Below are 24,510 nucleotides of genomic sequence, written 5' to 3'. Positions count from 1 at the left end.
GGAACGGCCTGGACTGGCTGCGGAAGGGGAGGGGGGGGGAGGAGGCGATTGGATGCGGCGGCGGCGGCGGCGGCGGCGAGGGCGGCGGATCCCCGAGATCGGCGGAGCGCGAGGAGTGTAGGAGCCGGGCGGCCGGAGGTAGGAGCTACTCGGGTAACGGAAAGGGAGCGCCTCTTCCTCGCCTCAGCGCCCCACGCTCCATTTTCCAGCGGGGCGTGCGCGCGTGGAGCCGTCGCTCGCCGAGCCTCTCGTGTCCCGGTGTCCTCGCGGGGCTGCGGTGGGGCCGGGGGCGGGGAGGCCGCGGGCCGCCGCTCGCGCCGGCCGGGAGTGACCTTTGCGGGGGCCGCGGCCGCGCCCCTCCCCCTCCCCCGCCTCCTAAAGAGAAGCCCCCCGCGCGGCTTCCCCCTTCCGGCTACCCGAGGGCCCGGCGCGAGGGGAGGCGCGCTCGCCGCACTGCTCCGGAGTCGGGGAAGAGCCGCGAGCCGGCGGAGAGAGTCCTCGGGCGACCGCGGGTGCAGCCCCACGGCGGGGCGGACGGCGTGCGGTGCGGGCTCGCCCGCCTCTGCACCGTTATTCCACTGACACTCTAAAAGTTTGCGGTCCGGGAGAAGCCCTGGCGGCGGCGGCGGCGGCGGCGGCGGCGGTGGCGGCGGTGGCTGTGGGTCTGCTTTTTGTTTTGTTTCGGTTTTTGCTCTCTGTACGTTAAAGGCTGATGTTTGCACGTAGGAGCAGGCATGTAGCATGCAGCCGACAGGTGTTCGCAGGGTTGACTGAACCCCGAAATTCAGCACCTGCTCTTCAGCGCTGCATGCTATTCCAGTCCTAGGCTCCGGAAGGGTTTGAAAGAAGAGCGATTCACTCGCTCCATCCTCAGGAACCCTACCAAGAATGAAAAGTCTCCCTCTTTTCGATTTCAAAGAACGCTGCTCTGATACTTGTGTAAGGAACTGATGGGTGGTAGTAATCGCTCCAAGGAGCCGTCTCTCTGTTGAAGACTTGTTGAAGCCTTTGGATGTATTGTTTCATTTTGAAGGTTGGTCTGAGGTCCTGAGAGGGTTGGGGAAGCCTGTGTACTTCACGAATAACCTTTAAAAAGCCAGGTGTATGTAGTGTAGGAGGCGGGCTGTAGCTAAGTCATCATGACTGAAATGGTGAATGGCAACCTCAGCATTGTTCTCAGCACATGTAGTTAAGAGTCCCAAGAGTGGGTATTTTCTGTGTTAACTTTTGTAAAAGTCAACTAAATTGGCACAAGCGCGGGTTTCAGGGGCCATCTCTTGGCCTGTGTGCTAGGCACGTCAGATGCTAGTGTTTGGGGGACAGTAAAATGAACACTTGGGAGGTATGGCAGGCCACTGTGGTGACAGCATAAAACCTAACTGATTTTCCAGCGGCGAATTTGGAGGTAAAAAGTTACATGGCACATAACATGAATAAATTTGTTCCCAAAACTTAAATATTAAACACTTTTGGGGTGGTGGGGTGGGGGGAGTAGCTCCCTATGGTAGCCCAGGTTAGCCTAGAACTGGCAGTCTTCCTGGCCTGATGTGTTGGGATTACATCGCCACACCCAGCTCATAAAAAACCATCCCGAATCAAAACGTTATTTCTTTGAACTCATATTTGCCTATGATGTAAGTTTACAAATACATATATAGAAAAGATGTGCTTTAAAGTTTACTACTAAAGTAGTAACTTTTCCTTATAGCACAGATGTTTTCCTCTTAGTTGGGTCTTGTTTGACGTGTCGCTGATGAGACAGTAATGCTAGTCTTTTTGCCTTTTTTTTTTTTCCTTTTTAAAAGAACTTAGTCTCTTGGTTGACGTTTTAATGAAGACTCGTCATTAGCTTTGCTCTTCCTGCAGCTTTTGTTAATGCTTCCAGTTGCCTTTAGCCTCCTGGCGTTGGTCCCCTCTCCCTTTCTCCTCAGAAGAGATCACGTGATGATGGTGACTCTTGTCATATGATGATTTGTACTCGGTTTGTTTCTACCAGGGTTCTAGACAGCTGTTTGACGATCACTATTTAAGTTTTAGGTTTATCCTGAGGTGGTTCTATAGGTTTGTTTAACAAAGAACAGCATTCTAAGGACCAGGCTTTAACAGTAATTTGCTAAGCCTAAGCAAAATGACACCTTAGTTTAGACACGTCTTGCTCAGGTGGACTGAGAAGTGGCAGGAGAGCTGAACTTTGGGAGGAAGGGAATAATTTGGGGGCTGCTTTTTTTTTTTTTTTTTTTTTTTTTTCCTCAGCATGTTTGGAGATTGTCTTTTGGTTCCCAGCATGTTATTTCTTGGATCACATGTGTTTAGCATTAATAGGGGAGCTAGTTCATTCTGGTTTATGGATTCTTAGGTGACATATAATGCTGTAAAAGTGGACATTTTTATTTCCTTTGCAGGTGCCAGAAAATTACAGAGGAACTTGAGGGTTGTTGCCAGCCCTCTTACAGATGAGAAGTTAGGTTTAGATGAAATGGCCCTGAATGGTTACAGTCTTATCCAAGTGGGCGCATGAGAAGCTGAGAAGTTTCCTTGGTGGTCTGTTGCTTTGCTTAGGACTGAGCTGTAATTGAAGTCATTGGGATACAACAGATTAGCCTCTGTCCTGTTTTCACTTTCTTCTCATTTCTGCTTCAAAGTCAACTGACTGCTTCAGACTGGCTTTAACCACTGTTGTCCAGGATTCTGTTCACCTATCTTCTCTCAGAAGCTAACCAACCTCTTGGAGCCTCTGTTTCTAAGAGCTGTTTGCTCTTTTATTGACACTGTTAGACATTCACCCATCCATCCATCCATCCATCCATGTGACCAACAAGAGTTTTTAAACTTCTAAGTCAAAGTGATTTGGAAAAGTTAGTATTGAGCTTTTTTTGTTACTGTATATATGAGAACATTATTTACTTTGAAACTTAGTTCACTCCACAAGTCATTTGTCACTGCCATTTACAACTCACCTTTTATTTGTTCTGTGTATTCCTGCTTGGTATATAAAGATGCAGAAATAATTTAGTTTAAAAATAAAACGAGCAATTTCCCCAAGAATATTATTAGCCTTTGTGTTTTTGAGACACTGTCTCACTCTGTTAGCCCAGGCTGACCTCAAACTCAGCAGTCCTCCTGCCTCAGCCTCCTGAGTGCTGGGGTAACAGGTGTGAGACAGCATACTCAGCTCTTTTCTAAGTTTACTTAAAAGCTGCAGAGTGATTTGCAGTTCTGACACCTTGGAGAGTTAGTCCTATCTTTTTCTCATTATTCTTTCATGAACCACCCGATTTTCAACATTCTCCTCAGTACTTGAAAAATACTTTATAATCCTTTCTCACTAATTAGTTCAAAATTAATAAGCTTGCAGCATCAAGAGTTACTGTTTTTACTGGCAGATTGTTATGTGCCATGAGAAAATGAAGGTGATAAAACTCAGTGCATAAAAAGTTAGTGCTTTAAAGCCATCAATCTGAGATATTTAAAAAGATCTCTAATAGTTATTGCACTTTAATGATTACACATGAATACAAAGCAGCTGTCTTGGTTGAGTTTCATAAAACTGAAAAAGTCAAGAGTGTGGAGGACACACTGAGCAAAGTAGGAAGGTATTTTGGGACATCTTTTAGGTCTAAAAGTACTCTTCTGCTCTGCTGCACCCCGTTTTGAAGAGAATGCTGTGAACTGATTCATTGAAAATGTATAAATGCCAACTCTGTGCACATTGCATTCTAAGGATGGTGCAGCAGACCGAAGGAGAGCTGACCTGTAGCTGTAGGGAGTAGGTTGGAGACCTATACTGACGTGATGGAGGCTGGCAGAGAGCATCCCGATGCCCCTCACGGAGAAGGCAAGGTTCCTGAAGGAGAGAGAACTAGGCCAAGAGTAGGTACCTAACAGGTAACGACCACCAGGTTACAGACAGCTGGCAAATATAGACAGTGCTTAGGGTCCTGAAAGAAAAGGAGAGTTGTAGGTGTCTGGTTTCTTCCCCCTCTTATTTTGTTGCAGAGGTAATTTTAGGAAAAGTAAAGAGATTTTAAGGGCAAAGTCCATATTCATATTCAGTAACAATGTCTGTTACTGAGATTCTTTCAGACAGTTTTAGTTAGCCTTCAGTCATGAGACTGAGGATGGAGGTTGGAGTTGGTGAGTTGGCTCAGTGGGTAATGACACTTGTAGTTAAGCTTGACAGCCTGAGATCTATGTCTGGAACAAATGCAGGAAGAACCAACTCTGGTAAGCTGTCGTCTGATCACCACACACAAAATGAATGAATGAATGAATGAATGAATATGATAAAAAAGAATTGTATATTTTAAGCTAAAAGGTTGTATATATAAAGAAAAACCAAATTCTTAAATAGTGGTACAGAAAACTAAAACTAAAAAATAAAATTCCAGTTCTTTTGAGAAAGTAACCTACTGTTAACAAATGCTAGAATATTTACTTAAAAATATTTTTAGGAGCAGTATTATGCTATTGTGTTTTGTTTTTAAGAAAGAAACTTGCTGCCGGGCGGTGGTGGCGCACACCTTTAGTCCCAGCACTTGAGAGGCAGAGGCAGGAGGATTTCTGAGTTTGAGGCCAGCCTGGTCTACAGAGTGAGTTCCAGGACAGCCAGGGCTACACAGAGAAACCCTGTCTTGAGAAACCACCACCATCATTATTATCAACAACAACAACGAAATAAAACAAAACAAAAAAAAGAAAGAAAAAAAAGAATAAAAAAAGGAAAAGAAACACTTTCCCTCTTAAAGTTAAAGCGTTCTTTTCCTACTGCCACATAGATATCAACAGAATTCAAAGAGTGTTTTATTAAAGGTACCCACCATGTAGTTAAGCAGTGTTAGTCTGCAGGGGACTAGACATCACTGGCCTTTGCTGCACTTTGTGTTGTTTTCAGTTTTCAGTGCCATGCCTGTCTTACTTTACATTTGCTGTTCTGAGGTTCAGACCTTTGTCCACGTTTGCGTTACTGGGAAGTCACTGCAGTCCAGTTGCAGTACTTTATTCTTTCTGAATCAACCCCTCCCCTTGCCTAGTAGTTCAGGTATTGAAGAAGGAAAGGGAGACTGAACTTTTGAAGAGGAGTATGATTTGGAGCGATAGCACCTTGAGGGGATTGGATCTGAAAGGAAAGGCCATGTGCTAGGCTGAGAGTCGAGTTGAGGGTATTGCAAGCTCAGAGAGGCAGAACCAGTAGGGAAAGTTGGAGAACTGGGAGCCAGGATAGATGAATTTTGTGAGGCATCAACTCTGCTTTGTACTTTCCCATGGCTCACCCTTCCAACCTTCAAGTGTCACATTTTTATTCATATTGTCATTTGATTGATTACTCTGCCCTGGCATTCGTGACAATATAGACCTTGTTTTTCCAGATTTGAGGGTTTAGCTCTCCTGAAAAAGGAACTCGCATTTCCTTCAAATCAGTCAAGGTAACAGTTTTTTCCTTGGCATCCTTTAGTTCTATTTCCTGGTCCTTTCTGGGACCTTTCCGTAAATACTGTCAGTGGCCTCATGTGCTGGAGTGTATAGAAAACTTGGAATGTAGGTGTGTCTGTAAGAGTGTTTAGTTTCTGTCTCTGTCTTCCCATTCCTCCAGACCTCCCTCTGTGGGTGCAGGTATATGCAGCCTCATGTGTGCCACAGTGCATGTGGTATACGTCAGAGGACAGACAGGGTTTCAGGAGTGGGTTTTTACTTTCCATCTTGGTTTTTCTAGACGGTTTCTTTTTATAGCCCTGGCTGTCCTGGAATTCACTCTGTAGAGCAGACTGGTCTTGAACACCCAAGAGATCTGCCTGCCTCTACCTTCAGAGTGCTGGGATTAAAAGCATGTGCCACTATGTCCCAGCAGGATCTTTCTGTGTTTCTGTGTTATTGTATCCTGTGAGCTTCCACCTCCCAGCTTGTTAGAGGAGTGCTGGGGTTATAGACAATAAGCTGGTTCCAGGGATTGAACTGAGGTCCTTAGATAAACATGTTCACCTATCAAGCTATCTTGATAGCTCTAGCTTCACTTTTTGTCCTTTGTTTTTTGGCTTAGGAGATGATTGGTTTAAAAACACCCTTCTTTCTACTTTTCTCAAGTATGTGTGTGTATGTGTGTGCTCACAGACACACACACACACACACACACACACACACACACACACGCACATACACACAAACACACACACATTACCATCAAATTCTGGTCCTTTTGTCATGTTTACCCCTAGTCTATCTGTTGGGTTTCAAAGGGATGATTTTGTACTCTTAGTTCCTTCTATCGTCAAGATATTTTTTAGTGTCTGAATTTACCTACTACAAATAGGGTACAGGATGGATTTGACACTAGTGGGTAGAGGTCAGACATGGAGTCGGCTAAGCATTCAGTGCTTATATAGAGAGCATCCTTTTACCATAAAAAGTTACCTAGCCTAAAAATGTTAATTGTGCCAAAGTTGAGACAATCCTGTCTGTGCAGAATTGGCCTAGTGGCTTGTATTCACCACTGGGTTAGCTGAAATAGGCAGGCCTCACCACTTAGATTATAGCAACCAAACAGTAGTAGTGCTTCGTAATCTTACTCTGTAGCTTTGGCTGCTTTCTCTCTCTTTACTTTCAGTACCTTTCTTTTGACTTTCTTTCCCCAGCTTGATGATGTTTCATAATTCAATCAGGTATTCTAGCATTTAGGACTGAAGATCCAGCTAGGTGTGGTGGTGCACACCTTTAGTCCCAGCACTCAGGAGGCAGAGGCAAGTGGAGCTCTGAGCTCAAGGCCAGTGTGGGCTATAGTTTGAGTTCCACAACACCTAGGGCTGCACAGAAAAGCCCTGTCTTGGAACTGAACATCTATAAAACATTTAAGCATTTGACAAGTTGCTTAATGACTGGAGTTTTGTCTAAGGACAACACCAAGAGCTCGAGTTGAGAGTTATTCGTTTAACTTAAAATTAGGACAGTTAGACTTTTTGTCCTGTTACTAACTAGTCACGTAGTTTTGAAGAAAAAACCCTCAGTTTTTAAAAATCTGTAATTAAATATAGTAATAACAGATAACTCATTAAAAAATAGTTTTACTGAGGTATAATTCACATAACCATACGATTTTGCCTTTTGAAAGTATACAGTTAATTGTTTTCCCATATATTTACAGATCCATACAATGATCACCACAGCCTGGTTTTGGAACATCTTGTCCCCTGTTACAAAGATGTTCCAAAGCTATCAGGCATTTCTTTTTTTTAAAGATTTATTTATTTTATTTATATGAGTACACTGTCACTGTCTTCATACACACCAGAAGAGGGCATTGAATCCCATTATAGATGGCTGTGAGCCACCATGTGGTTGCTGGGAATTGAACTCAGGACCTCTGGAAGAGCAGCCAGTGCTCTAAACCTCTGAACCATCTCTCCAGCTCCACGTTCTATCACTTTTGTTTAGATAGTTTATATTGGGGACAAATATGTAAAGCATGTTTATAACTTTTTGTGGGGTGGCAAGCGTATCTGTAAATCTATCACTTGGCAGTTATGCTGTGCTGAGGCAGGAAGATTGGGAGTTTGAATCTACTATGAGATATGGATGATTTTTTTCAAACAAAAAAATAAGCAAACTTGTTTGCAGGGACACTTAGTGATAAGAAGTCTACCTACATCACTTTACAGGAGACAGAGTGCATTGTATGCATGTTTATAGTTTTATTTGAGAAAATTGCTCTCAGTTCTGGCTGGAGATAGAAAGATGAAAGATAGTCCTGTAATAAATATATTTAAATAGGACAAAAGAGGTTGTTAAGATCATCATAAAACAGGGCAGAATATGGAAGTCATATTCAGCTCCAGGAAGGCCATAACCAACTAGGAATCTGACCAAAGATAAACTTGTTATTCTGTGTAGGAGTCATGAAATATACTATTGTCAGAGAGGAACATTTGGCCTGGTGTCAGTCAGGTGCTGCAGAGCTGGGCCTTTTGTCCCCAGTGATGGCCATTTGAAGTCAGTGGTCTCATTTCCCCCTTAGGTTGCTGTTAAATGGTTGCCTCTGGTAACCTCACCCTTGGATATTTCTAGTCTACTGTAAACCTGGGAAAGTGAAGTGTTTTAAATAACCTTTAGTAAGTGGTTGATGTCTTTAAGAAGAGGATATTAACTTGTAGTCTTGTGACTGAGGAACTTGCCTTTTTAGTTTATTTTCTTGAGGTTTGGTTTCACCCCAGGTTAATTAACTTTATAGGATAAGTAGTTTCTAAGTAAATTGGTTCTTATACATGTTTTTCTTTGTCTGTCTCTCCCCCCATTAATTGCATCCATTTTAAACTCATTTTAAAAAATAGTTTTACTGAGGTATAATTTACATAGCATATGATTTTGCCTATTGGAAGTATACAGTTTCCTTTTTCTAGTGTACTTTTTCTAGCTGTGTAGAAGAGTTGCCTCTAGTGTAACATGTCTAGAAAACTTTGTTTTCTTCTTCTCCTCTAACAATTTCACCATGTTTGTTTCAAGTTAGTAAGAGAGTCTCCAGTATGGGTGATTGCTTTTACAAAGCTCATGTCAGTATCTGGAGTGTCATCCTAATCCTGCCATTTCTTCCATCTCTCCAATCAGCGGTTAATGATCTAGCCTCTGTTAATGATCTCTTAGTAATACAACTGCATACAGACATAACCCACCTCAGTCTTCCCTCATTTTTTACACTAATACTAGAAACTTAACTTCTCTGCCTTTTATTTTTTACATTGGGAAATATGCCCTGGAGATCTTCTCTTACTTGTATATAAAGTACCTCTTTCCCCTCTGTGGACAACTGCACTGTTTATTGTTATACCACAGTTTCACTAGCTTATAGATTGTTTCCAGCTTTTACTGTTGTAAGACATTTTTATACCATAGTTGCACTAGCTTATTGATTGTGCCCAGTTTTTACTGTTATACAATTGCTGTTATTTTGCACATGTGAAGATTTGTTTGTGGTGCAAGTTCCTAGCTGTGGAATTTGTTGTGCCAGAATACAGCAGATAGAATTTACATGGTGTCACTTTGAACATCATAGACTTCATAGCACTGTTGTATATGTGAAAATACTTGCTTCTCTGTAACATTGCTATACATGTCAGATTGACAGAGTTTTTAACCTGTTTATTATATACTTATAGCTGTTGTCGCTGGTCCTCTGGAGCGAGTACTGGATGGCAATGGTGGCTGTGCTGTGACAGGACAGTGAGGGATGGGGAGGAGCCTTTTGGGGAAGCCCGCTCCTGAGGGACTACCCCAGTAACATGAAGACCTCGCACTAGGCAGCACCTTTTAAAGCTTCCACTACCACTTGGGGATCACATAGGACTTTAGGCAACATTTAAGATCCCAAATATAGTAGTAGTTTTTACAGAGATTTGATCCATTTCAAAATAAATGAATGTGTCTGGCACCATTACTAGCTTTCCTGAACTGAGTCCAGTTGCCTTTGTATCCTTCCCCTAAATCATTTGAACATTATATTTGCATCTTTGTGGCCTCTGTATTTATTTACTCATCTATTTGTTCTATGAAGGGATCTGACTATCTTGATTACTGTGGCATTATATAGGGAGGTTTATTTTATTTTTTCTTGTAGCCCTGGCAAGCTTGGAATTTGCTATGTGGACTAGGCTAGCCTCAAACTCAGAGATACTCCTGTTTTACTTCCCAGTTAATAGGACTGAAGGCCACCATGTCTGATTAGAGTGAGCATTAAAAGCTTTAAAATTGGCTGAGGGTGGAGAAGTGACCCAGAGTTAAAGTTGCTTAGTGCTGTTTCTGAGGGTTGGTGCTTGGTTCCCAGCACTCCTATCAGATGGCTCACACCTTCCTGAGACTCCAGAGGCACAGGGTCCAGTGATGACCCTTCTTCAGTGTCCTTGCTCCCTAGGTACCTGCATACCCGTGAGCTGGCTTCCTCCCTCCCTCTCTCCCTTCCTCCTGCTTTCCTTTCTCTCTCCTCTCCTCTCTGTCTCTCTGTCTCTGTCTCACACACCAGATAAACAAATAATATAATAACAAAATCATATAACATGAATCCTCTTTAGCATTTTTCTTGCCATTCTAGTTTTCCATATACTTTTTAAAGTCAGTTTTGTTAGTAGTAAGTTTTTAGGTGTTCTGATTGTGGTTATCTTGATAAATCTATACAGGTATAACGGACCCTTTAGTTAACAACACTGAATTTGGTAGCCATTCTCTTACATGGTCCTAGTAATCCCTGCCTCTTGGGAATCTGTGCTCTTTTGTAGTCACTGTACCAGCGTTGGTTTGTGTAGCAAGAATGCTGTGTTATTTTTGATGACAGTTTGTAAAAGACAACATGTCTTGTGTATTGGTTATCAGTCGTCATTCTAAGGAAGCAGTACTACTAATTAGAAATGTCTGAGATTCCTTTGCTTGTTTGCTAGCGGGTTGCACTGTTGCAGTTTCATATATGTTTAGAGAAGAAAGGAGACTCCTGGGTTAAGAGTTGAAAGGTCTAACATTCTTCCATTGACTGCAGACCTCAGTAACTTAGTTTGACTGTATCCTCCTGGTTCTGAGTCCTTGGGGAGCTAACTTTGGCCTGCCCTTGCTCATGCTGGGCAAAGCACTCTACCACTGAGCTCTATGCTGAGCCTTTTTCATGGAGACTTTTTTAGTTTTTCCCTGTGTAGCCCTGGCTGTCCTGGAACTCACTCTGTAGATCAGGCTGGCCTTGAATTCAGAGATCCACCTGTCTTTGCCTCCTGAATGGGTCACCACCACCCAGCTTACCTTCCCCTTTTAAATGTTTATTTTTAATCACATGTGATGAGCATATGGCATCTTGCAAGGCAAAAGAGCTGGAGTTGTAGGTGGGTGGGAGTCATTGAGATGGTATTGGCTGCTGAAGAGCAGTACATGATCTGAATCTCAAAATCTCACAGTCCCCTCTGTCTTCCTCTTCTGAATAGAATTATGAGTACAGTTAGTGGCTGGCTGATCGTCCACTTTGTGAACATAGCACTTTGTGGCCCTGTACTGTGTCTAAGTGTAGGCAGCCTGGATGTCCATTCATCCTTGGTCACCTGATCACACTCATGGCTTTCCTGCAGTGGAGCTCAGCTTAGGTTCTTCCAGCTTTAATTGCCTTCCTCTGGGCTCCCTGAGATCTGACTGTATGAAATTCAGGGGTCAGGGAAGAACTTGGAGGGGTTTTTAATTTTTATGCTGCCCTTTAGCTCTGAACCTTTTTTTTTTTTTTTTTTTTTTTTTTTTTTTTTAAATTCTACCTTTGAATTTGCAACTACCATGTGAACTCCAGAACGAGGAGTTCATGCTTGAATCCTTGCTGTCCTGTACTGCTGACACTCTGGGAATACTCCTGAATGATATTGCCGTCGTCGTCCGTCCCTGCTATGCATACCACACCTTTGCTATGCATTGTACAACTTTTGTTGTTCAGATAGCAGACAAACTTCAAAGAGGATGTAGTCATTTTCTCCATTAGTTTTTCTTTACATAAGTCACAATTAATACTCACTGTTTTGTAACTTAAATATTGTAGCATGAGATACCATTAATAGGTGGATGTGGAAGGGAGATAAAACTGTAATTTGGTTACTATATAATACTTTTGTATTAAAATAAAGCAGAAATACTCAGTTATTTCTGCAGCTAGTTATGTGGTTATGGTCATCTATAATTACCGTCTTCCATTGTCACTTCATAACCCCTGTCTTTGGCAGGTATTCTAGCTGTTTGTGGTTTCTTGTCTGATGAGGTGACCCAAACTCATTCTTCAAGGGTCTGGGCAATTAGAAGTTCGTCTGGACTGTTTCACAGACTTTAATTGTATTACATGGGAATTGTAAAAGCATCCTAGAGGAGCTTCTGCATCCCAGACAGTCCTTCTCTTTGCCTTCTTGTGCAGTAGCAAGCCAGTCACTCTAATCAGTGGGTTGATTCATGACAAGACAAGGTGGTGGAGTGGCAGTCTCAGTTTACTTACAACTTAGTGACACTATTGTAGCATCCCTTCCTTAGGAGCCAAGAGAATGCCCTCCTGACCCCTCTCTCCCATCCCACCTTGTGTTTCAGGGATGCTAGGCAAGAGTTACCACTGAGCCATAGCCCCAGCTATGACTAGGATCTGGGTTAGCAGGAGTCTTAAGTTGTGAGAGTAGGAAGAAAAAAAGATGAAAGAAATAATAACATCTATATACAGATAGAAATAAGTCAGTAAAGGAAAATAAATGATGAAGAGAGAAGTGTATGGTTTACTGGAGTAATGTCCTTGAGGAAGAAATGGTTAATTGAAGGGTTGGTTTTATTAGGAAGTGCTTGCCCTTTCTTGTGTGAGGAGGTATATGTGAGCATATGTGCATACAGATTGACAGATGATGTGAATTGTGTATCAGTGACTTAGGAAGCAAAGCTGGCAGTTAGATTGAGAATGAGAACCTGGAATGATGGAAGGTACATGCCTGGAATAAATAAACAGAACATGAGTGGTCTAGCTAATATGAACGAACATTCTTATATGTCACTGTTCTCAAGTTAACTGTGTTTACCTAACAGTGTTTACTTCCATTGATTGCTACTACCCTTGTGAAGTACAGGATAAATTTAGTACACAGGTATAGCTGTTAGCAGTTGAGTCCTTATTCTAGATAAATCTGGTGGACATTATGATTTTTGTTTGTATTTTTGGGAGTGGGGGAGATTTGTTTGCCTAAGACAGACAATTATTTTAGAGTTTTAATAAATTAATTTAAAATTATGTTAAATGTTGAGGATAAGATATTTGCTCTTTCAGAAAGAAAACCATTACTGTAGCATCTATGCCAGTGTCTTGTGCTTTGTCTCAGGAAGTTACATGAAGTAGCGATTGGGAGGGTATGTTTGGGGCTAGGCTGTATAGCTGCACACCCCACCTCTCCCAATAAATGTCGTTTTCAAATAGTAGCTGTTCTTGAAACAGCGAGTGTGGAGTTTCTGAAAATACTTGGCATTAATACAGTAAAATACTATTTACTAAACAGCAGTAATGAATGCATTACTCATGGTGAATCTGTAGATCAGATAGGTGGTTTTACGTATGTGAGCTAGATTTGTCTAATTTCATCTGATGAACTCTTCATGTACCTTGGTTACCTGGTAGGTTGGCTGGGGAACCTGCCTGGTCTAGGAGAGTCTTTCACATTTATGGTGGGGCTGGCTGGTTCTCAGCTGCAAGATAGAGGGAAAGTGGGGACAAGATTCCAAGAGTGAAGGAAACATGAAAGATCATGTTGAGTCTGCACTTGGAGCTGCTTGGTGTCACCTGTTGCTGGCCAAAGCAAGTCTTGAGCCCAGACAAAATTCAAGATGTAGGAAAACCAGCTTTCATGTCTTAAAGGGAGACAACTGCATTATTGTATTGAGAGGTCATGGAGGAGTGGGCAGTTCCATTTTTACAGTCCTTTAGCCACATAGTTGTGACCTCACACAAATCTATGTCTTAACAATCTGTTTCCTAACCTGTAGAAATGATTATAGAGGAATACGACTTTCTGAATAACCTATGTAAAGTGCTTGTGGTGTAGTTTTCCCTTAGGTGAGGCTTTGCTTTCTGTTACTTGTAGTCAGCCATAGTCAGCCCCAAATGCTGAATGAGAACTTCTGAAGTACTTCATAAATTCTAGATGTGTGCTGCTCTCAGTAGCATGCTGAAATCTTGCATTTGTGGGACAGCCTCTGTCCAGCATATCTTTGCTTGTGTCTGAGGCCTGTCTATTAGCACTCTGTAAGCATCTCAGTTACTAGATTGGCTTTCTTGGCATGACAGGCCTGTGGTCAGATAACACCTCTTTCATTTGGTGATGGCCCAAAGTGCAAGAGCAGCAATGCAGACCATTTTGCTATGCTTCCTTTAGGTGATGTGCTTGTTTTTATTTGGCTTAGTAAGAAAAGAGAAAACACCAATGCTAAATTGCTAAGGATAATTTATTATGTCTGGTTTATAAGTCATATATATATATAATATATATACACACAGGAAAATACAATGTGTGTATATATGTATGTGTATATATGTATATGGTCTGATATTGTGGTTTCAGACATCTTCTAGGGACCATTCAACTTAGCATTTTCTTATTGGAGAAGGGGCTGTTGCAGTGTCTGGATGTATGCCAATAATGCTTAATACATAGGAAGCACCATTGTTCCTCATTAATTAGTAAGAATTACTCTTGGACTTCTATAAATGATTTTTAAATTTTTATGTATATTGGTGTTTTGCCTGTATGTGTGTTGGATCCCCTGGAACTGGAATTACAGACAGTTGTGAGCTGCCATCTTGTTGCTGGGAATTGAACATTACTCCCCTGGAAGAGCAGGCAGTGCTCTTAACCACTGAGCCATCTCTCCAGTCTCCATACTCTTGGACTTTTATTTATGACTAAATTCTTACAATAATCCTGTGATACTTTATTATCTCCTTACACTTGAGGAGGCAGGATGCCTAAATGACTAAAGCAGTGATTCTCAACTTTCCTGATGTTACTACCCGTTAATACAGTTCCTCATACTATGTTGACCCCGTAACCACAAAATTATTTTTGTTGCTATTTTATAACTGTAGTTTTGCTACTGTTATAAATTGTAATATAAATATCTATATTTTCTGGTCTTAAGTGACCCCAGTGGAAGGGTCATTTCACCCCCAAAGGTGTTGTTACCTACCAGTTGAGAACTGCTGTACTAAATTATTAGTTAATGTAAACTCTGTATTTGAACTAAGTTGACATACATTGCATGCACAAACACACACATACACCCTTTTAAATATAATATTCCTTTTTCTTTTTCACCCTGTTACAGGGTCTACATGGCTGGCCTCCAACTCACAGAGATCTGCCTGCTTCTGCCTCCCGAGTGCTGGGATTTAAAGGCATGTGCCGCATGCCTGGCCCAAAGTTCTTTCCCTTGAGGAGCAGTACAATTGTTAGGTACATGGGTTCTGGAACTGTATTAAATCTTAGTCCTACCTTTAGTAGCTGTTTAGTTTAGGACAATAAGCTAGTCTGTATTTTAAAATACTCTTTAGTTTCTGGTGTAAGTCTCTACTTCTGTTAATTTCTTCTTTCCCTATTAATCATCCACTTCAGAGACTTGTCCATTCTTCTGACTGTTTTTACACAGCTTCTTATTTAATTTCAACTCTTACTTTTTTTTTTTTTTTTTAAATACTTGTTTCAGTTCTTTTTACCACGAATGTTTTAAGTCCCAAGACTATATGGCTGTCTTTAGTTCTTATGTTTTATATGTATTCGGCTAATTTAAATAAGAATTTGTTTGGTTTCTTGTGTATGGTGTTTTGATTCAGTGTATGTCTGCATCACATGTGTACCTGGTACCTACAGAGACCATAAGAAGGTCTCCCTGAAACTGGAGTTACAAATGGTCTTGAGCTGCCATGTTGGTGTGGGGAACGGAACCTGAATGCCAGTGCTGTTAACTGATGTTCCATTTCTCCTGCCCAATGTTTTGTTTGTTTGTTTTGTGATAGAGTTTGAATTATTTTAGGTTTGTGTGCTCTTTAAATCTCCTAACATAGGGTATGTCTTCTTGATTTATTAATTTAATTGCAGTTTCATTAAGCTTTTTTCTGCTCATAACCCCATCTTGCCTGAGAAATGCTTATTTAACCTGGAATATAGATGTAAGTGCAGTTGAATATTTATTAATTATTGCTTAAGATTTATTTATGTATAATGTACACTGTTGCTGTCTTCAGGCACATTAGGAGAGGGTATTGGATCCCATTAACAGGATGGTTGTGAGCCACCATGTGGTTGCTGGGAATTGAACTAAAGACCTCTGGAAGAGCAGGCAGTGCTCTTAACCACTGCGCCATCTTGCCAAACCCCTGAATATTTATTAATTATGAAAAATTTTATTTGAAAACAATTTTTGGTATTTGTGTCATTTTAATAAAATAAATTTGCATGCTAGCAAAATAGATTTGCTATTTTTTACATAAAAATTATATCTTGACTAAGTAGTTGATACTGCAGAATTGAACATTTCAACATTTTCCAGTGATAAATATTTTAACTTTACAATCATCAATGTTGAGAATAGCCTTCACAGAAATGCACAGTACAGTATGACGGATTCATGCTTAACAGTTGTTTGAAATTCTGTCTTAATCACAAGTCAAGATATGATTTTTTTTTTTTTTTTGGTGTATGTTGTAGTATGTGTATGTCTCCGTGTTTGTGTGTGTGCGTGTGTGCGTGCGTGTGTGTGTGTGTGTAGGTAGGTAGGTCGTGTGTATGTGTGTGTGTGTGTGTGTGTAGGTAAGTAGGTCAGAGGTTAGTGTTGGGTGTCCTCCTTGGTTATGCTATCCTTTTTTGAGATAGGTATTTCCTCGAGCCTGGAGCTCATTGTTTTTGTTACAGTGGCTAGTTGCAGGGATCTGTCTCTGCCTTTCCAGTGCTGGGTTACAGATGGCCATTCCCACTTTCAGCTTTGACATGAGCACTGGGGATCAAGATTCAGGTCCTCATGCTTGTGTAGCTAAGCCATTTCTCTAGCTCCATATTTAACAAATTTTTAATGAAACTCAAGTTAGCAACTCAGAACAGCAGCTTTAAAAAAATCTCACATGCGCCTGGGCGGTGGTGGCGCACGCCTTTAATCCCAGCACTTGGGAGGCAGAGGCAGGCGGATTTCTGAGTTCGAGGCCAGCCTGGTCTACAGAGTGAGTGAGTTCCAGGACAGCCAGAACTATACAGAGAAACCCTGTCTTGAAAAACCAAAAAAAAAAAAAAAAAACAAAAACAAAAACCTCACATGCGAGCACAATACAGTACAGAGATGATCTGGTATTTATATGTGGAAGAATGCCAGTAGGAAATAGTAACTGTACCACCACGATCCTCTAAGAACAGGAAACTGTAAGAACAGTGGAAACAACACTGTCCACAGCACACCTCTTAGGGCTCAGCTGAGGTACTGTGAGGTGGAGTTGGTGGATGTTGTATCATGTCTCACACAGTGATGTGTGTTTAGAACCAAGGCCGCATTGAAGTTGTGTGGTGTACAGTGAGTGAAGTCTTACTTGTGATTTATATTCATTATGCATCTGATTTTGGTCATTCTGTGCTCAGAAACATTTAATCCTGCTAGCTAGCGTTTACAGAGCTCACGTTAAATTACATGATTCCAAATGGGGCTTAGGAGCCACAATTTAAGAAGCTGGGCTCTAACAAGAAACCATTTTTGTTAATTGTGATTTCTAGTTTTTCTAGTGTATAATCTATCAGTAGTGGGAAAGATATTTTAAAATTTGTCTTGTGAGACAAAGAAAAACAAAAACAGCCCCAGAATTTGTATGATGTTTGTAACTGACATAATCTGGGTCTATTAATTTTCATATTTAATAATTTACATAAGTTTGAATGACTTTGTTGGTTTTTGAATCATAATTGTTTTAGGTTGCTGCCATCTTACGCTAAGCTACCTGCTGGCCAGAGTCCTTAGAGATCCTCTTCTCTCCACTTCCCCAGTGCTAGGATTACCACTGGGAGCTTTCTGTATATATGTTCTGGAGCTCAGACTCCTGTCCCTAATGCTTTTGAGTCTGTCTCTTCAGGCTCTTCTCACTTGGGCTGTTAAGTATGCAGACATGAGTCCAGCAGTGGTATACATTCCCAGCACACGGGAGGCAGAGGCAGGTGGACCTCTAAGTTTGAGGCCAGCCTGGTCTACAAATTTCCAGGACAGCCAGGGCTACACAGAAAAACCCTGTCTCTAAAAACCAACAAAACAAACAAACAATTGACACAAACACAAGGGCTTTTTTTCTCTCTTTCTTTCTTTCTTTCTTTCTTTCTTTCTTTCTTTCTTTCTTTCTTTCTTTCTTTCTTTCTTTCTTTCTTTCTTTTTTTTTTTTTTTTTTTTCCGAGACAGGGTTTTGTAGTCGGGCTGTCCTGGAACTCACTCTGTAGACCAGGCTTGTTGGGAGCCGACTTTTAGCAGAAAGCGGCTATCAGCTTTGCAGCCATCTTGAGCCATATACCCTGACATGAGACTTGGATTACAATAGCCTACAACAGCTGAGCACACTCTGATAATCTTGGTTTAGATACCTTGGGTGTGTGAGATTAAAGGTGTGTAACTTAAGAGTGTGACTCGCTCTGTAGACCAGGCTGGCCTCGAACTCAGAAATCCACCTGCCTCTGCCTCCCAAGTGCTGGGATTAAAGGTGTGCACCACCTCTGCCCGGCAGCAAGGGCTTTTTTTAATCAGTATCCTTTTTCAATGTTCATATTAGTGTTGTTTAGTATTTTATTTTACATGTTTTTGTTTTTCAAATTATATTTGCTGTTATTTACAGTGATTGTGTGTGTCTTTTACTTTTTATTTTATTTTTTTATTTGAAGAGGTGGTCTCACTATGAAACCTACAACTCTTTTATAGACTTTGAATTCACAGAGCTAAGCCTGCCTCTGCCCTGAGTGTTGGGATTAATGTGCCACTATACCTAATAAGATTAAAAAATGTGTGTATTTGTATAGTGAGACACTATGTGCTCGTGGAAGTCAGAGGACCAACTGTGGGTGTCCGTTCTCTCCTTTTACCACGTGTGTTCTGGGGATCAAACTCATATTGTCAAGCTTAATTGCAGGTGCCTTTACCTGCTGAGCCATCATCTTAACTGGCTCTTGACATGTCTGTTTTGTTAATACCAACATAACTTGTTCTTTTAAAAAAGTTTCATCTTACATTTATTTTTTCTGCTTGTGTATATGTATTATGCACATGGACATACATGAGGAAGTCAGAGGACAACTTGGTGGAAGTGGGCTTTGCTAACATGTAATCATCCTTGTTACCAAGAGCCTTTCTAAGTCATTTCAATGACCGGAAGTACAATTGTGTAATGGTTTTATACTATATTACACAGTAATAATATTCTATAGTTCATGAAGCTAAAGTCGTCTTGTTGATGCCAGATTTTTCTCATTTTTACCATAAAAATATTTTTATTAGTGTGAGAGACCTGGAAGAGAATAATTGCTGGGTTTTGGGAAATGTGTTAAAGTTTAATAACTATTATGCACTATCTCCTTTCCCCTTAAGAAAAGTTGGGATTCTATTTGAATAGCTGGTTGATTACTGGTTTTCAGATTGTCCCCAGGACCTCCTTGATGTATAAGGAGGATGTTCCCTGAATTGCTGCTCTTTACTCAGACAAGCCCTGGGTGGTGTTATCAGATTTTGGTTAAAAGAATGAATTTCATGAGCACAGTAAGTTTGAAGAAGCATTCTGCAGAGTTAGATATTCTAGATTAACCATACTTTGTGATCACTGGCCTTTGGGTGTCTTGTGTTGCTACACAGTGCTAAATCACTTGTGGAGTAAATCACTTGTGGAGTAGTATGGATTGTACTTTGGCTTGCATTGAGATATAAAAGTGAGTGAATAAAATGAACTTCTATCCTTACTTCTAGGTCTAGGTAGGCTTTTGTTTTCCATCAGTCACCAGCCCATTGGAATTCACTAAAGACTCAGTTGTTCAGAAAAAGCCTTTTTTTTAACTCACAGATGATGTTGACCTTATAGTTGATATTTCTGTCTGTCTTATTATAAGATAAGCAGCAGAGAAGGTGGGGTTCTCATTCTGCCTGCCATTCAAGAGCTTTTGGATACTAGATAAGTCAATGACATTCTTTAGGCTGTATAATTTATTCACAAAGATGATAATAATAAAAAGGTGCTTTTCCCAAAAGAACTTTCAGCAAATTCAAGGACTTATATGTAATATTCTTTGTGAAAACCCTTCTCCCCCACCCCCTAAATACAGAGTAAGGCAACAATCAAAATATAATAATTCTGAGTGAGTATTTGGAAGGCAGGTAGCTTAGGGAGTTTACAGGTGTTGCTCTTCATAATTTTAAATAGTAACATACAGAAGAACACGTTTATGGGCTAGGGAAATGGCTCCACAGTTAAAAGTCCTACCATACAACCCCCTAGACCCCATGGTGGATGGAGAAAACAGACTCCTGAAGAATTGTTCTCTGACTTATGTGTGTGTGTGTGTGTGTGTACACCTCACATACAATAATGACATGTAAATAAAGTTAAAAACAAATGAATATGTTCCTTAAGTTTTATTTGGGGGAATCATGAGCGTTCTAGAGGATACATATGTAAACTATGAATAATCTCTCTGAAAAAATACATGTTTTTGCTGGGCAGTGGTGGTGCACGCCTTTAATCCCAGCACTTGGGAGGCAGAGGCAGGTGGATTTCTGAGTTCGAAGCCAGCCTGGTCTACAGAGTGAGTTCCAGGACAGCCAAGGCTACACAGAGAAACTCTGTCTCGAAAAACCAAAAAAACCCTAAAAAACGAAAAATAACATGTTTTTCCATGCACATAAACTTTAAGATAGACATGCTATATAGACCTTTGGTGGGTTTTCTACATGAACCTTTGTTTTTTTGGTGGCTGTTCAGCATCCCATTTAGGGCTGAGTGCTCAAGTCTCTCATTCTTTGCACACTGTCCAGTTGTAAGTCTCTCTGTGTTAGTTGCCATCTACTGCAAGATAAAGCTTCTCCAATACGGATCAAATGAGGCACTGGTCTGTGTGTATAGCATTCTGTCATTAGGAGTCATTTCATTGCATCTCTTTAAGAGCGGACCTAGAGCATTAATTCCCAATCTGGGGTGATTTTTCTAGGAGAGGACACTTAAGGCTATGACACTTGGGAGCGGTAGTGATGTGACAGTGCTACTGGCATATTTAGTGGTCAAGGCCACTGCTAACCCCTGTAGCACACTGAATACTTGATCCCTGTGCAAAACAAGAAATTCTGGACAAAGACTCTGAAAAAGATGAATTAGGTTTAAGGCAATGGCTACATTTATGGCTGTTACTGAAATATCTTTTTTTCTTCATCTTAGGGGCTTGTTGGATTACTAAGTTAATGGTGTTAATTCTTTTGCTATTTCTCATTCTTGAGGTTACCGTCCTGAGCTTTCATGACTATTTTATGACTATTTTATCTGAGTGTGGTATTCCTTAGAATATCATCTGTTATGCTGCCTTAATGGACCTGAATTTTTAAAATTTTATCCTTTCATGAAAGGTCTTTATTTTTCCTTTTTTTTTTTTTTTTTGGATAGTTTTGTTAGGTGAAGTAATCTTGGTTGATAGTTATTTTGTAACTTGATGTGAAATTCACCAAATTGTGCTTTCTTGGACTTGGAGTTTCTCCTGACAGGTCTGCTGATACTCTGTTAAGTTTGCATTGTGAGTAACTAGGTATGCTTCCTGTGTAGCTTTCTGGACTCTTGGCTCTTCAAGTATAATATGACATGGAAAGGTATATTTCTGGTCTTGTCTGTTTGAGGTTCTACATGGACATGGATTACCATTTCTTTTTTGCCCCCTCGCCCCCATAACAATTAGCATATACATAATGGGATAGAGAACAGACAGAAAAGGTGGTTTAGGTTATTTTAATTATAGTTTAACAAAAGTTTTAAAATACGTATCTTAGAAAACTGCCACCTGTGAGTGCATATTGATGCTTGCTTGCATTAGCTTCAATTGTACTATTTCCTTCCCAAATATAAACTGAAATACAGCAAGCCAAATACACGGTTGTATTAAACAGGTTGACATTTTTGAACAGCCTCCGTCACCCCGGCTGTTTGCGTTTGTCCTAGCTTCCTTGGCTAGTTGTGGTTACTTGATCACAGACAGTATCTTACCTGATCTTCATTGCACTTCTCAGTTATTGTTCATCTATCCTGCCTACATCCGTGAGTTATGGCAAGTTTTCCTTCTCCACAATCATTCTTTTGAATGGATTTTCAGTCTGATTAATCACTTTCAACTTGGTCCTCAAGTGCAAGGTCTCTCTTTACAATGTAGCATCTGCAAGGCTTTGCATTTTCTTGTACCATAACCTCATATTCAGCAACACAAAAGTAGAGCTGTGAGAAAAATAAAACCAGAAAATTTTTAAAAGTAAGAAAAAAGACAATACTAAAAAGTAATAGAAAAAAAGAAAAAAAAAGGAAGAAAAAAAAGAAAAAGAATTAGGGGAGTTTTTTCTTAGAGCCATACATGATACTGGAACCTGCCATTGAGGTCTGTTGGAGTTCCTTTGTGTTCTCTGTACATGTTGGTGCCCCTTTTTGTGTGTACTAGTCACTGTTACTGGCTGCAGTGAACTTTACAGTCTGTGATCTGGGCACTACTAGTTCAAGAGATAAACTGAGAGGTATCTCTTCATTGGGGAAGCAAACAAAGCTAGCACTGAGTTCTTGACTAGGGTGGTGTGAGGTCTGTGTGAATCTGAAGGAAGCAAGCTTTCTGCCTGCTGCTGATCTCTTTAGTACTTTCAAACCTTCCCTAATTAGAGCTGCCTAATTGGAGCAAGCTGTACCCAGGAGTACCTGTGGTGGTTTGAATAGGTATGGACCGTCCCACAAGCTCATGTGTTTGAATGTTGATCCATGGGAGTGGCACTATTAGGAGGTGTGGCCTTGTTGGAAGAAGTGTGTCCCTGTAGGGGTGGGCTTTGAGGTCTCCTGTGTTCAAGCTATGTCTAGTATGGTACACAGTCTCTCTGCATACTGCAGATCAAAATGTAGAACTCTCAACTCCTTCTCCAGCACCTTGTCTGCCTGCATGTTGCCATGCATCCCATTCTGACAATAGTGGACTAAAACTCTGAAACTGCAAGCCAGCCCCAATAGTGTCTCTTCACAGCAATGAAACCCTAAGACACCACCAAGGCAGTTGAGCTTGTTCTTTGTCATAGAGTGCACAGTCATCAACCTCTATGCTTCTACAGTTAAATAGATCTACCTGCTGCTTATTCTCAGTGGATCTGTGTATGCCACCCCCACCTCCTGCATCCCAAGCCCATGGCAAGTTTTTGCTTTTGTTTTCTTTTTTTTTTTTTTTTTTTTTTTTTTTTCTTTTTCAGACAGAGTCTCTGATAGCCCTGGTTGGCTTTGAATTCTTTATAGAACGAGTAGGGGCTGGCCTTGGCCAGCTCATCTTCCTGCTTCCCTCAAATACTTGGATTACAGGCGTGTACCAGCACACACAATTTTGAGGACTGTTTCTTGATGTTTTTCCTACCAGAAAATATTTTCTGGTAGGAAAAGAAACAAAAAGAAACAGTCTGAGTTCGAAGCCAGCCTGGTCTACAGAGTGAGTTCCAGGCTCAAGCCAGTTTCAGGCTCTTGGCTTGTGAAACAGAGATTAGAAAATTAGTACATTTTTGGTAATTCTTTGAAAGACTCAGGTTTAGGGCAGGTTCCTTCATTGGCCTTTGAGACTTGAAAAGTCAGTGCTAGCCAGGCATGAGGACTAATGAGAAGTTTTCCTGTGTGTAGTTAAAGCCATCATCATGCTTTTCCACCCACACTCAGGTTCATGAGTTATGCCTCTGAGACTTAGTACTTCATGAATAAATGTCTAGGCCAAAAGCTTTGCCTATTCCCCAACTAGCTCACAGCTTAATTACCTGTGTATTCTAAGTCACGCCATGTGGCTGGTTTCCTGGACCTCAGTTTCATGGGACTGTTTTCTGTGTCTGGGTAAATCTCCCACCCTGACTCAATCCCAGAATTCCTTTCTCTCTGTCAGATGTCCTGCCTTCTAATCCTGTCTCAGCTCATTGGCTAATCAGCATTTTATTGGCAGATGAATGTTTTTACACAGTATGCAAGACATTATCTCTACACCCATGAAGAAGGGTAGCATATCCCCAGACAGAAAGAAAAGTCTTGGCTTGACAGCTTCTTGAGGTAGACTTGCGACTGGACTGTAATGAGAAAACATTCAGATCGGTATATTTGGAGTGTTCTGATAACATAAACTGTTTAAAACTTTCAACAAGACAGTGATAGGAAGCTGTTGGCGTATCAGTGAATTGGAGGTAGCTCAGACTGGTCTGTGATAAAGTGACGGATAAATAAGGGTGAGTGGGGTTAATTTGCTTTGCAGGCAGCAGTTACCCAACTTGATCATTAACTTTCAGTATCAAAAAGGAATTGCCAAGGATCATTTCTTGTTTTCTGGGAGATAGAAGTAGGTGTACAAAGGTATCACTGAAACAGAAGGTGAAAGAATTAGAATTTTGTGGAGTGGGAGGAAGTTTGGAGACTATTGATTATTAATTCAAGCCCCTTAATTTCTCCCTGTCATTGATAGTATCCCTATGTCAATATTAAGGAGGCCATTGTGTGCATGGACAGTATATTCAGAGAAGTAACTTGGTCTCTTGTCTTGTTTTGAAGGGTTAGTAACAAAGCTTGGCACCTTGGGAGAGAAATTTCTATAGTCAGAAAGAGTAAAGTAGATGGGATGAAGCACTGGTAGACTGTTAATATTAGAGGTATGACGTGGCAGACATTTCCTGGGGACATGCAACATGTACATCTACCTACATCACCCCAGATAGGGAGCCCACTACAGAACAGTATGGAGACCACCGAAGCCCACCTTGGTGAACCACTGA

At 40.9% G+C, this 24,510-nt stretch overlaps 1 protein-coding gene across 1 annotated transcript in view; it reads left to right on the top strand.

Annotated features, from left to right (window-relative positions):
• Positions 1-24,510, top strand: part of Pds5b (PDS5 cohesin associated factor B) — a 135,477-nt gene continuing 110,967 nt past the window's right edge. The window contains 1 exon segment of the mRNA XM_076923832.1: positions 1-138. The gene's annotated coding sequence lies outside the window, so the exon portion shown is untranslated.

This window comes from Arvicanthis niloticus, chromosome 24, assembly GCF_011762505.2.
Source record: "Arvicanthis niloticus isolate mArvNil1 chromosome 24, mArvNil1.pat.X, whole genome shotgun sequence".
Classification (NCBI taxonomy): Eukaryota; Metazoa; Chordata; class Mammalia; order Rodentia; family Muridae; genus Arvicanthis; species Arvicanthis niloticus.
Note: the sequence above shows the minus strand (reverse complement) of the source record. Positions and strands in the feature narration are given on the sequence as shown.